This window comes from Pinus tabuliformis, chromosome 6, assembly GCF_031772625.1.
Source record: "Pinus tabuliformis cultivar Carrire ecotype Pingquan chromosome 6, CPIR1, whole genome shotgun sequence".
Taxonomy (NCBI): Eukaryota; Viridiplantae; Streptophyta; class Pinopsida; order Pinales; family Pinaceae; genus Pinus; species Pinus tabuliformis.
This window is the reverse complement of record NC_142292.1, coordinates 1995593575-1995608580: the sequence shown is the minus strand read 5'-3', so window position 1 is coordinate 1995608580 and position 15006 is coordinate 1995593575.

Genomic DNA, 15006 nt, shown 5'->3' with positions numbered 1-15006 from the left:
GGCTGTGGTTCTTCCCCATAGACCTTGGTCCATTTCGTGAGGTGCATGCATGGGTAATATCTTCCATCGTAGTTGTCTTCTAACCGTAGTTGCGGTTTCCCAAATCATACGCGCATCATCCTTCTGCATCTGCGCCAGTCCTCAAAATTTCCTTGATGTGTACCCCACCATCGTGCGGGTGTTGCATGTAGTACCAACTTTAATGCATCAAACCGCTACTGTTCCTATATTGCACTTTCAAATTTTCTCAAGAATTCATCCATTACCATCAATCCATCATATGTCGGCAACTTTCCTGCCTCTGTTGTCACGCAACGTAGTGATCTAACAATCATGTTGCAATTTAGCGTCGTCACTTCATGCAACGAATTTTGGCATTGCTCTACTTCTTCGTCTGAATCCGAAGTGCAGGAGCTTTCATGCTCCCACGAGTTCCTCCCATTTGTAGTCGGATTCAGCCAATCCTGGTCTCACGCAGTTATCTTGTAAATACAATCAAGATCATTGTCGCTATCATCGTCACACACTGGTTATGTGTAGCGCGCTCCTTTGGCTGGGTCCAGTGGGACTACTACATGTAGTGACTTTTTATAAAAGATAATTTTGTGCTTCTTCAGGTTGATGACTCCATTCATATCGGTGGCCCAGTCTGTTCCTGATAGCGCGGGATAGGGATTGATGGCATTGACAATCTCTATTACTTCAAAATCTACCTATGCGCTCGCGCCTTCGATATTAACTGTTACTCCATGCAACCTCCCCATGGGAAAAATATTTTGTTGGTTCACCATTTGTAACTGAATAGGGGACCATTGTAATGCGGGCCTGCCCATGCATTCCCATGTTTTCATCAGTAATTCTTTTGTGTCTGAACCTAGATCAAGGATTATGTGATCCATTTCAAATTCACCAATCTATGTAGTCAACTTCATTTCCCTTCCAGTGCACAATGCATGCTTCCCCAATTTCCAGACTACGTGTGGTTCTCTTGACCCCGCAGACTTGGTGATCAGCTCCTTTAGTCCTTTAACTCCCTTGCTGTCGTGCAATAGTTTCATGCATGTCTCTAGAAAGGTAGTGAGCATTGAAGGATCCATTCCTAGCTCTAGCTGATCCTTACTACCTAAAGTGGAGGCCTAGATGAAGCTCTTCTTAGCTTCCATGAATGTCTCCTTTGCGCATTCTAAGTCAAACTTGGGTTCCTTTGCAGGAGCCCTGCATACCCATGTACTTTCCTTTGGCTGCTTCCCTGAATCCTCTACCATGGTTGTACCGCTTCTAAGCATCACGTTTATGTTCGGGTCCTCTTCGCATTGCTCAGACCTCATCATTTGTATATTTTAAGTCAAGGGAGGCTTGAATACCCAATTTTCGCACATCCTTGTGATCAACGTAGGATAATCTATTGTTTCATGATCAAGATGATCATAATACGAACAATATATCCTCATCGACTTAGTACAATCGGGGACATAATGCCTTGGTCCTACACAATTGTAACAAATAAATTGTCTGTGGCCCCTTCCATGTCCCATTCCACCTCGTCCTCGACCTCACCCCTAAAATTCAGTGCACACGATCCCCACATCTGGGTTGAGGGCTCACATTTGTGTATGCATCCTATAGGCAGGGGTCTGATCCATCATTATCTCATAATTGCGGCAAGTGCACTCATCGTGGCCTACCGACCTGCAGAAATTACAAAACAGTTGTTGGGGTGTTTGTGTATATTTCTGCAACAAATGAAAATCATCTGTCATGTGTTTCCCTCCTATATGATAGATCGTGCACCACACAGTGGGTGCCACACTTGGCCTTGCCTATGCCTCCAGTCTCAATGGCATTGGCCCTCCTTCTGCCAAGTTGTTCGCGAACACTGGACAGTGATCCTTGTCATGGCCCTGGCCTTTGCATTTTATGCACCATACTTCCTCGCACGCATCTGGCCCTGGTGCCCTATCCTACTTCCAACTTTGCATTTCCAAACACAGATTATGTAGTTGCGTGTGGATTTGTTGAACTCCCAACCTAGGGTCTTGTATCGAGGTCTCGTGTAACCTCATTTCCATTTCCAATGCTTCGGCCTCGGTAGAAAGATTCTGTTGTGATAGCACCATCCTCAAGTGTGGTGTTAGATATGTTACAAACCATGTGCGATGCTGTCCATCTATCAATCTCATATTGGCTTCGCGGATCGTACTCTTCAACCATTGATCCAGATCCTAGGGAGTCTCGCTCGAGAGCATCGTGATTTATTTAAACTCGATGATTGATTGTGTTTCTAACTATGGCCTGCTAAATTCCCTATTCAGCGTGTTTTGGATCTCTGATATCCTTGCATTTGGGTGGTCGTTAGAGTACTTGATATACCATGTTAATGCACAATCCTACAACGTGCTCACCAATGTAGCCTTCTTAATATTATCGTTTGTGACACCTTGTGCTTCCCATATTTCTCTTACCACAAAATAGAATTGGTTTGAATCTTCATTCTGTACTCCTCTGAATAGTTGCAATTTGATCGCACTCACCATACTTAACTGTGGAGGTGGTGGAGGTGGAGTGGGTGGAGATGGAGGTAAGGGAGGTGAAGTGGGAGGCAGTGTGGGTGGAGGTGGTAACCACAGAATGCGATGCCTTATTAAACTGACCATGCTTCTCAGAGATACCTTAGTGATCTCTTCCTCGCTCTCTCGCGAGGGTGTAATTAAGGGACTGTTTTCCATTTCTTCACTACTCTTGTAGATCTTTCCGCTCCGCGTAGTCCCAAACATTAATGTATTTACATGACCGTTTTTTCACACAAAAGTATCTTAATCCAAGTATTCCAAGATTTAATATACTTACCTCACGGTCCTTTGAGAAACCATGATTCTGGCTTGCTGTAGCTCACGGTATTGTCTTCCGCAAACTCAGTGATAAATCCCCCTATTATCCGGTCGAGCAAATGGTCCACAACTCACACGGTCTTATCTTCTCATGCTTCTTGTCTGCGCACTCATTCCAGAGTCCACACTATCGGTCTCTCGAGCCTACACCTTCCCTGACTGTCAGCTAACTTTGTAATCCACTCATATAGCTCAGAAGGAAAGGTTGCAAAGAAAATCTCATGGATCTTTGTATAAACATAGTGTTCCAACCAATTTTCCTTAGATACTTGCGGAGTTCTGTTTTCCTGTGTCACGAACTCATGAATATTCTTGTCCAACCACTCTTCAATTTCCTTCTTTGTTGGGTTCGAGTGGGATAATATCGGACATCCCTTATGCAGATCCCAGTCCCAGCAACATAACCATTTTTTGGCTTAGTGGGGCTTGACCCAGGTTTAGAATTGATTTACCAAGAAAATGCTGGTACTACTGTCCCTTTTGGCAATAGTCTGTGGAGTGAAAACTGAGGTATCACCTGAAGTAGTATGGGAGGGTGCTAGAACCACGTTTCTGTACCCTCGGGATGTTTGACAGCAGGTGATTAGTACGAGGTCCAACCTTTGCACTTATTGTGCTATGCACGTTAGCGGGCACCCCGCGCCAAATGATAATGTCTTCATGCAATTCTAGCCGCAGTGCGGCCTGTTTTATTTACCCAAGTCTTCCTTAATTAGGCTCTGTTAGCTGATTACTTAGGTTATTTTCGTATATAAGCATTCATACAAGTATTTATCAATTTCACGCAGTAAATAAACAGAGTAAAAGTAATGCATAACATAAAAATATGGATTCAAGAATAGATGCACAAAGTAAACTTTTATTTATTAACTTTCAATCCTAAATACAAACCTGACTCCGCCCTATGCACTCAGTTACAAGGGTCTGTGCACTCAGCTGCAGACTCTACTAGGCCTCTGCGCACTTAGTTGCAGAGCCTCTTCCTATTACTATGACCCAATACACTTCAGATTCAACTCTAGCCTCGAACCATGCCTTCGCTATTCTATCTCTCCTTCCTTTTATTTACACTTAGAGCCTCTCTCTATTTATAAAACCCAACATAGCTTTACATTAAATTACAATATTTTATGGTGGACAGCCCTATGACTCTTCCTAGACTTCGCACTCTACACCTGTAATTCGTGGAGTCTTACAATATAATTGACCAAAACTTGGGTTTTGAGTAACAAAAACATGCTATGGGGGATCCCATGCCCAAAAATTTAGTGTTGATTTACTTTCTCCTCTTGTGAAAACAAGAATCCTTTGATAGTGAAAATGCAAGATTATTGTCACAAAAAATAGTTATTGCTACTTCTTTACCATGGACTAAATCTCATTGTAACACACTCCTCCCATATCCACCTAAGTAACCATGCCCTCTAGAGTAAACATGAGATAATAGGATACTATAATCAAATTCAAGCTCCTATGTGACCTTAAGGAAGTGGAATCGATGGAACATCACACACAGTGATCCAACATCATTAGCAGAACCCTCAGGAGACATGTCAACCACTCAGACAAGTTGTCCCTGGGTCCCAATATTATTCTGGATCTCTTAGGCCATAGACACTCTCATGCTATGGGAAAGGGAGCAATCAACAACTTAAATTCGATCTCACATGCTTGCTTGCAAGTGACCAAAGACAAAAATTGCCAGTTCTCTGCCAACGACCCTCGGATTCAAACCACTTTTTTAGGTCGAGAGCCCATGCCACTGCCGAGAATGGAGTGATACCGTAGAATGAGCTAAAATAAAGGGAAAGAATGATGGAAATACAATAAAATGAACAAGACCATAACTAGACCCCTACTAGCCATGAAAAACATTTTGTGAAACACATGATCAACATGTAACCTACAACTATAAACAACAGAACTAAGTGTAGGGATATCACACTTATTTGAGAATTGTTACGAACCATTTTTCCCTCATGCAAATTGCTGCATTATCCTCTATTAGGTCCAAAAAACCATTAGCCATTCATATACAAGTAAAAATATTAGTCAGATCCATACATAGTTATTGTCATAAGATATACATATAACCAACACAATAGGAACAAAAATACCATAAACATATCAGCCATAAAAATCCACATATTCATCAATACATTCACACATGAAAATCAAAGGAATGAATTTCTCATTAATGAATGCAATGAATGAACCAGAGATGGGACTCTTTTCATCCAATCACCCCCATGCCATATTCCAAGCATGAATATGGGATTCATATAACATGTCAAAAACACCAATCAACATGGGTGCCACCGGATTTCTCTACATACACCGTGAGGAATTTGAGTTCCTCGTAGTCTCTTAGGATTTACCTTGCTTCCACAGTCCATTCGAGGGATCACTAGGCCCTACACTGAGACATGCTCTGCATTTTTTACCATTCATCCCATCCCAGGACCACTAGGCACAACAGAGAGAAAAGCCACCTCTTGGATTTACCGTATATCCCACCATTCACGTGAAAGGATTCCTAGGCCCATTGGGGCACACAATCTGACTTTACCGCAACCCACCATCTACTTCAAGGGTTACTAGTCCAGTGGCTTCGTGATCCTTAGTGCATTTAAGGGACCACTCAAACCATGTGTTTGCCGATTCGGAGATCCACCCGACTCTACTTTGAATCCAATCCATTCATGTCACATAAAATGAATGAGAGGCCTCATCTCATCAAATTTATCAAGAAATGGCAAAGCTAGGCTGAAGATATTGTGACACTTGGAAAAACTCATGCCATGGTAGATAAGAAACACATGCAATCCCAATCATGCTAAATCTAGCAAGGAAAATACACATGCAAGTCGATACTTGCAATGAATAATGTTTAGCTTCTTGATCTTATCTTTCCCTATTTTATCTTTTCTTCCTCTTGCTTTCTTTTCCTTTTTTGGTCCAATGCCAAAGTTATCCAAGAAACCCTAAGTGTCCAATTGTATGAGAGAGAGAGAGAGGACAATGAGAGGGATCCAAAACTCAACTGAAAGAAGGTTACCAACTGATGCTCAGAAACCTTTTTATGAATGAGGCCTCTATTTTCTTCTTTTTCCATTATTTTCCTTCATTTTCCTCCTCACATGGAAACTGTGAGCTTTCATATTCTTTTTCTCCTAATTTCCATTATTTTCATAAATAATTGTGTCAAAAATGCCAATTTTCCTTTCCAAAGCTGTAGCCATTGCCTTTGCGAATTTCGTTAGCCATAAACAACCAAATGAACACCCGCTAAGATGCCTTTCCAACATTCAACTTGGAAAAAGTCGCCCATCAATCGTGGTTATTGTTTTTAACTTTTATTACATGGAATTTTCACTAGGTCTGTTACACCCTCAACATTCTTCTCATCCAAATTGTTTGGCATGCTGCTGTTGTTGCAGAGACATATTCAGCTTCTGAGGGATACAATGATACTATCGGTTGCTTCTTGGAGACCCATGAAATGGCTCTCGAACATAAATGAAAAACATATCTTGACATGCTCTTTATATTATCAACACTTCGTTCCAAGTCACAGTGAGTGTAATCAACCACTCTAAATCATTTGTTGTGGTGTGCAAAATACCATAGTTGTTTTTCGCATTGACATAGCTTAAAATATTTTTTTCTTCTTGCCAATGTTTCTCCTTGGGTGTCTCTATGAACCTTGACACCAGTCCTATTGCATACATTATATCCGAACTACTTGTCGTTAAATGAATCAAGATGCCCACCATAATTTTGTATAATGTCAAATTGACATTGTCATTGCAATCTTCTTTAATCAATTTCAACTCGATGACAGTTGGAGTTGGTGCAAGATTTTTGTTCTGATTATTAAATGTCTCCAAAATCACCGCTACATACCTTGGGTGGGAAATAAAAATACCATTTGTTTTTTTCTTCACTTATATGCCCAAAAAATATGTTAACAACCCCAAGTCAGTGATTTCAAACTCACGTTTCATGACTTCTTTGAAATCAGGAATGAGGAAATCATCATTCCCTGTAAAAATCAAATCATTTACATATAAAGCAATAATAAGAAGCTTACCATCACTCTCTTTGATGTAGAGAGTTGGTTCTCCATCACATTTTTGAAATCCATTGTCCATCAATTAAGTGTTTATTTTGATATACCATGCACGTAGTGCTTGCTTCAGCCCATAAAGAGCTTTCCTCAGCCTATACACCTTGTCTTCTTGTCCTTCTACCTCGCAGCCAGGTCGTTGCGCAACATATACTTCCTCTTTCAAAACTCCATTCAAGGAAATCGATTTTACATTCATTTCATACAATTACCACTTATGTTGTGTGACAATTGACAAGAATATAAGTATTGTCTCCATCCTTGCAACACACGCAAATGTCTCAACATAATTTCTTCCATTTTGCTGCTTGTATCCTTTGACAACTAGCCTTGCTTTATGGCTTTCAATATTTCATTCAATGTTTCTCTTGGTATTATAGACCCACTTCACTCCAATAGCTTCTTTTCCTTGCGGAGGTTCCACTAACCCCCATGTATTATTATTTTCTATTGCTTCTATTTCTTCATCCATTTCTATGATCCATTTTTTTGTCTTCGACCGCACCCTAAAAATGGATTGGGTCATCTACATGAAAAAAAAATGAAACTATGGAATTCGGATTTCCACTACTATCAACATCATTTTCTCATAAATTTCACTTAAATTTATGAAATTTTTTCTTCTTATGCTTGCAGAAGATGGACTTACCATGTCACTTGATGTTGTGCTAGAGGTAAATGGTGTTTTTAGTCTTTGTGGCGTGCTTGGAGTAGTACTTTCTTGACTGTGTCACACTGTCCTATTATTTGTTGATGGTGTCACTTAGTGACTACTTTGTTGAGGAATTACTTGTTGTGGTCAATTCCAATTTTTCTTCATGTGGTATACATGTTTTCACATTGATTTTCTTCTTGAAACTTCCATCCCATGCTTCCTCTTATATGAACTACAAATATCTGATGATTATGACCTTATTTAATGGATTGTATAGCTTGTATGCTTTGGATTCATAACTATATCCAATAAATAAAAATTTCTCCCCCTTGTTGTCCAACTTCTTAGATAATCTGAGACATGTGCATAAGAAACACATCCGAACACTCTCATGTGAGTGAAACTATTCTTTCTTCCACTCCATGCCTCGTCAAGAACCATATTGTTGACACTTTTGGTTGGACACCTATTAACGATATATGATACGCAAACAAAAACTTTACCCCAGTAGTCATTTGGAAAATTCTTTTCCTTCAACATACTCCTTTCGATTTCCATAATAGTCCTATTCATCCTTTCTGCGACACCATTTTGCTGAGGTGTATACCTTGTTGTAAATTTCTTGTGAATTCCATGCTTCCTGAAAAAATGAAGGAAGTCATTTGGGATGTATTCACCAACTTTGTTAGTCCTCAAAAATTCAATGTAGTGTCTACCTTTTTTTCAACAAGAGCTTTGTATTGGTGGAAGCGTTCAAGCACTTCACTTTTCTTCCTTATGAAGTAGACCCATGTCTTCCTTCTAAAATCATCTATGAAAGTCGAAAAATAATAGCTGCCACCAATTGATGGTGTCTGCATTGGTCCACATAAGTTTGAATGGACAATATCCAAGGGTATTTTTTCCCTTATTGAATTTCATTCTAGGAATATATCTGTATGTCCTTTGCCTAAGATGCATCGTTCACATAGTTTGGTCGATTTTTTGATGAATGGAAATCCATTCACTATGTCTTTCCTATTGAGAAAATTCAAACCTCCAAAATTAAGATGACCAAATCTGAAATGCCATAATCAATTTTCATCTTTTACCTTTGCTAGTTTAATTCTGTGACAACTGCAACTTCTCTTTCATCGTCTTATGAATTCAGTAACATTTCTACTTGCACACCTTCTTCAAATCTAGTTTTATCTTTAAGGGAAACATTCTATTTCTTGTCATATGAACTTTTGCAATCAACTGTTTGCTTCGATATTTATCCAAAATTGTGCACTCTCTATTACTGAAAATGACAATGTATCCATTTTCCATGAGTTGTCCAATGCTTATGAGGTTATGATTTATACGAGGGACAAAATAAATATCTGAAATGTACTTCTTCTCCCCCTTCTTAGTTAGAATGTTGATTCTTCCTTTTCCCATGATAAAGACTTTTTTATCAATCCCTAATGTCACCTCAGATTTCACAGTTTCATCTAAATTGGCTAAAAATTTCTATTTTCCCTATCATGTGGTTGCCACACTGTGAATCTAGGAACCATAGGTCCTTTGTTTTCTTGCGCTACATTACAAGCCAAAAACATAATATCTTAGCTCTGATTTTCCTTTGTGAAATTTTCACTTGGTTTGTTACTTCTATCATGTTGCTTCTTTCTACATTCAAATGACCATACTTATTACAATAATGAAATTGGACTTGAGATTTATCATACCTCTAACTTTGCGCTTGATTCTGGCTTGAGCCCTGACTCAAATTTTGACTACTACCCCTTCCACTTGAGCTTGATGGGCTACCTCTTCCACCTCTGTGTGGGTTTCTTCCTCTTCCTCTAGTATTTTATATTCCTTTACCTTTACCTTCACCAAATTGAAACTTGTGTATTGAAGTCAAGCTTCAATGAGGAGTTTGTTGCTCTATTCAGTCTATGTTCATGAGAAATGAGTGATGCATGAAGCTGATCCATTGGAAATTGTGAGAGATCCTTTATGTCTTCTATGGCCACAATAGTGGCATAAAATATTGCTCGCAAACTTCTCAAAATTTTCTCAACTATTCTCCTTTCCTAATTTGGGTTCTTGAAAACCATTCTCCACCAAATACCAAATATCTTTAGAAGAAAACAAAGCCTTCATTGTAATAGCCCAATAAATCATTTTCTACTTGTGTGAATGCATTGCATGTTGATGCATATGTTGGTTCTTGAAAATCGTTATCCACCAAATCCCAAATATATTGAGAAGAAAACAAAGTCTTTAGTGTAACATCCCAATAATCATAATTTTTCGCATTAAATTGAGGTATCTGAGAATTATTAGTCAATATTATATTTGATGATACTATTGCTATTTCTTACTGTTAAAAAAAACTTTCTCCGATGCCTTCGGAACAACTTTTAACTCCCAATAAAAACACACTGTGATACCACGTGAAACTTGAGGCATAGGATTAAAACAACAGTCGCAAAGATTAAATCACAAAGTTGAGTTTCGCAAGAAAACAAAGCTTAAAAACTACATGAAATTTAATCACAAAGTTGAGTTTCAGAAGAAAACAAAGATTAAAAACTACGCGATTATAATTTCAAATATATGAAACACATTCATATGGAAGAGTAGTTCGTGAACACCCGACAATGATCATTTTCATGGCCCTGTCCTTTTCATTTTATGCACCATACTTCCTTGTGCGCCTCTAGCCACGATGCCCTATCCTGCTTCAAACTTTGCATTTAGAAACACATATTTTATAGTTGTGCATGGATTTGTTGAACTCCCAACCCAGGATCTTGTATTGGGGTCTCATGTAACGCCATTTCCATTTCCAACACTTTGGCATGGGTGGAAAGATTCTATTGTCATAGCGCTATCCTCAAGTGTGGTGTCAGAGATGCTAAAAACCATGTGTGATGTTGTCCACTTGTCAACATCATATTGGCTTCACAGATTGTACTCTTCAGTTGTTGATCCAGATCCCAAGGTGTCTCACTCGGGAGCATCACGATTTCTTTAAACTCGATGATTGATTATGTTTCTGACTTTGGCCTACTAAATTCCTTGTTCAACGCGTTTTGGATCTCTGATATCCCTGTGTTTGGGTGGTCATTAGAGTGCTTGATATACCATGTTAATGCGTGATCCTGCAGTGCGCTCACCAATGTATCCTTCTTAATATTGTCATCTGTGACCCCTTGTTCTTCCCATATTTCTCTTACCACAAACCAGAATTGGTCTGAATCTTCATTCCCTACTCCTCTAAATACTGGTACTTTGATCGCGCTCTCCATACTAAACTGTGGAGGTGGTGGAGGTGGAGTGGGTGGAGATGGAAGTGAGGGAGGTGAAGTGGGTGGAGGTGGTAACTATGAAATGCACTGCCTTATCAAATTGACTGTGCTTCTCAGAGAGACCTTAGTGAGCTCTTCCTCACTCTCTCATGGTAGTGAAATTAAGGGATTGTTTTCCAATTCTTTGATTCTCTTGTAGATCTTTCTGATCCGCGTAGTCCCAAACAATAATGTATTTGCATGACCCTTTTTTCACACAATAAAATCTTAATCCAAGTATTTAAAGATTTAATATACTTACCTCGTGGTCCTTTGAGAAAGCATTGTTCTGCCTTGCTATAGCTCACGGTCGTGTCTACCACAAACTCAGTGATAAATCCCCCTATTATCTAGTCGAGCCAATGGTCCATAGCTCACACGGTCTTATCTTCTTATGCTTCTAGTCTACACACTAATTCTGGAGTCCACACTATTGGTTTGGAGAGCCTACACCTTCCCTGGCTATCAGCAAACTTTGTGATCCACTCATACGGCTCTGAAGGGAAGGCTACAAAGAAAATCTTGTCAATTTCCATATACATGTAGCACTCCAACCAATTTTCCTTAGATACTTGCAGAGTTTTGTTTTCCTGTGTTGCAAACTCATGAATCTTCTTGTCCAAACACTCTTTAATCTCCCTCTTTGTTGGGTTCTAGTGGAACGAAATCAGACAACCCTTATGCAGATCCATGTCCTGGCAACGAAACCATTTGTTGGCTTAGTGGGGCCTGACCCAGGTTCAGAATTGATTTACCAAGGAAATCCTAGTACTACTGGCCCTTTTGGCAATAGTCCATGGAGCACGGATTGAGGTCTCACCCAAATTAATATGAGAGGGTGCTAGAACTAGGTTTCTACACCTGGGGATGTATGAACCCTCAGGAGACGTGTCAACAACTCAGACAACTTGTCCCTAGGTCACACTATTGTTCTGGATCTCTTAGGCCATAAACACTCTCATGCTATGGGAAAGGGAGCAATCAACAACCTAACTTAGATCTCACATGATTTCTTGCGAGTGACCAGAGACCAAAATTGCCAGTTCTTTGCTAGCGACCCTATGATTTAAACCACTTTTTCAGGCCGAGAGCTGATGTCACTGCCTAGAATGGAGTCATAACTTAGAATTAGTTAAAATAAAGGGAAAGAATGATGGAAAGGTAATAAAATGAACAAGACATAACCAGACCCCTACCAGCCATGAAAAACATTTTGTGAAACACATGATCAACATGTAACCTACAGTTGTAAACAACAGAACTAAGTGTAGGGATATCATACTTATTTCAGAATTGCTATGGACCATTTTTTCCTCATGCCAATTGCTGCATTATCCTCTATTAGGTCAGGAAAACATTAGCCATTCATATACAAGTAAAAATATTAGTCAGATCCATACATAGTTATTGTCATAAGATATACGTATAACCAACACAATATGAACAGAAATACCATAAACATATCAGCCATAAAAATCCACATATTCATCAATACATTTACACATGAAAATCAAAGGAATGAATTTCTCATTAATGAATGAAATGAATGAACCAGAGATGGGAATCTCTTCATTCAATCACCACCATGCCATATTCCAAGAATGAATATAGGACTCATATAACACACCAAAAACACCAATCAACATTGGTGCCACTGGAGTTCTCTGCCTACATCGTGAGGAAGTTGAGTGCCTCCTAGTCTCTTAGGCTTTACCTTGCTTCCACACTCTGTTCCAGGGATCACTAAGCCCTACACCGAGACATACTCTCCAGTTTTTACTGTTCATCCCATCCTAGGACCACTAGGTGAAATAGGGAGAAATTCCACCTCTTAGATTTATTGTATATCCTGCCATTCACAGGAAAAGATTCTAGGCCCACTAAGGCACACAATCTGACTTTACTACAACCCGCCATATAATTCAAGGGTTACTAGTCCAGTGGCTTCGTGATCCTCAGTACATTTAAGGGACCACTCAGACCATGTGTTTGCTTATTTAGAGATCCACCCAACTTTGATTTGAATCCAATCCATTCATGCCACATAAAATGAATGAGAGACCCCATCTCATCAAATCTATCAGGAAATGGCAAGGCTAGGCTGAAAATACTGTCACACCTAGAAACGCTCATGCCATGGTAGATAAGAAACACATGCAATCCCATTCATGCTAAATCTAGCAAGGAAAATACACATGCAACTCAATACCTACAATGAATATTGTTGTAGCTTCTTGATCTTGCCTTTCCCTATTTGATATTTTCTTCCTCTTTCTTTATTTTCCTTTTTTGGTCCAATGACAAAGTTATCCAAGAAACCTTAAGTGTCCAATTGTATGAGAGAGAGAGAGACGAAAATGGGAGGGATCCAAAACTCAACTCAAAGAAGGTTACCAATTGATGCTCAGATTACTTTTTATTAATGAGGCCTCTCTTTTCTTCATTTTCCATTATTTTCCTTCATTTTCCTCATCACGTGCAACCTGTGACCTTTCATCTCCTTTTTCTCCTAATTTCCATTATTTTCATAAATAATTGTGCCAAAAATGCCAATTTTCCTTTCCAAAGTCGTAGCCATTGTCTTTGCGAATTTCGTTAGCCATAAACAACCAAATGACCACCCTATTAGAAAATTATATATTATGGAGCAGTGGAACAGATAAAATATTCCTCAAATATAAACACGGAAAATGCATAAAACAAGAGAGACACAGATATACGTGGTTCACCCAGTCTAGGCTACTTCCATAGAGAAACAACCAGTCATTCCTTTTATATTATCCAACAGACTGAAAAGATACAACCTACAACGGATCTGCTGTAACACCCTCTTTTCTCTCAATCTCCTCTCCCTTCTTCACTTAGAATACAGATATGCATAGACGCAATACAATTCCCTCATATATAGTGAGGGTTTACCTTATAGGGAAAAAAACCCTAAATTAAACATAATTGCTACCAATAGATCATCTGCCTAATGCGCAGCCCAGATTGACTAGAAATTACTAGACATTTACAAGGAAATTTTACATCTATTTTTAGCTTCGGGGTGCTGCCCCCAAACCCCCCAACTGGGGGTATTAGCCGTCCCTAGACCCCTGCAGGGGGGACAAGTCCCCCACGCACCCCGCGCCCCCCCGTGGAGGGGTGTACAGTCTTCCTGGGGTGTACATCCGGTTGAAACCTTTGAATACATAAGATAATCAGGCTTCACACCCAACAATCTCCCACTTGGAGACTGATTATAGCAACTCCACTGCTTCATTTGCTAGACAATAACTCCACTTTGGACCAGGTTGTTTCTCATATTCTTCATCATACTTGAAGACCAATTGAAACTGAGTAGATTCTTAGTTTCTCCATAGTTACAACTTTTGTTAACATATTTGCACGATTCTGGCTAGTGTGTCCCTTTTCTAGCTTCAATTGTCCATCTTCCAATGCTAACCGTATGAAATGGTACTTGAGCTATATATGTTTAGTGTTGGAATGAAATTCAGAGTCCTTTGCAAGATGTATGGCACTCTGGCTATCACTGTATAACCTACCCAACTCCTGCCTCTTGCCCAATTCATCCAGAAACCTTTGTAACCAAATCATTTCTTTACTAGCCTCTGTAGCAGCAACATACTCTGCTTTTGTTGTTGAAAGTGGAACAACACTTTGGATTCTTGAAACCCAACTGACAATTGTTCCACCTACAGTAAACACATACCCTGTTGTGCTCCTCTTGTTATCTCTACCGCCTACCATATCTGCATCAAAATATCCCTGTAGAGCAATGTTTGAATCCACTTCACTGCCATCCAATGTTATTTTCCTGGATTGTTGATGTACCTGCTTACAACCCCCACTACATGTGCAATATCAGGCCCTGTGCAGACCATTGCGTACATTAAGCTTCCAACTGCTGATGCATATGGAACTTTAGACATATGAGCCATTTCTTCCCGAGTCTTAGGACACGCCTCCTTACTTAATTTGAAATGGCTACCCAAAGGTATACTAACT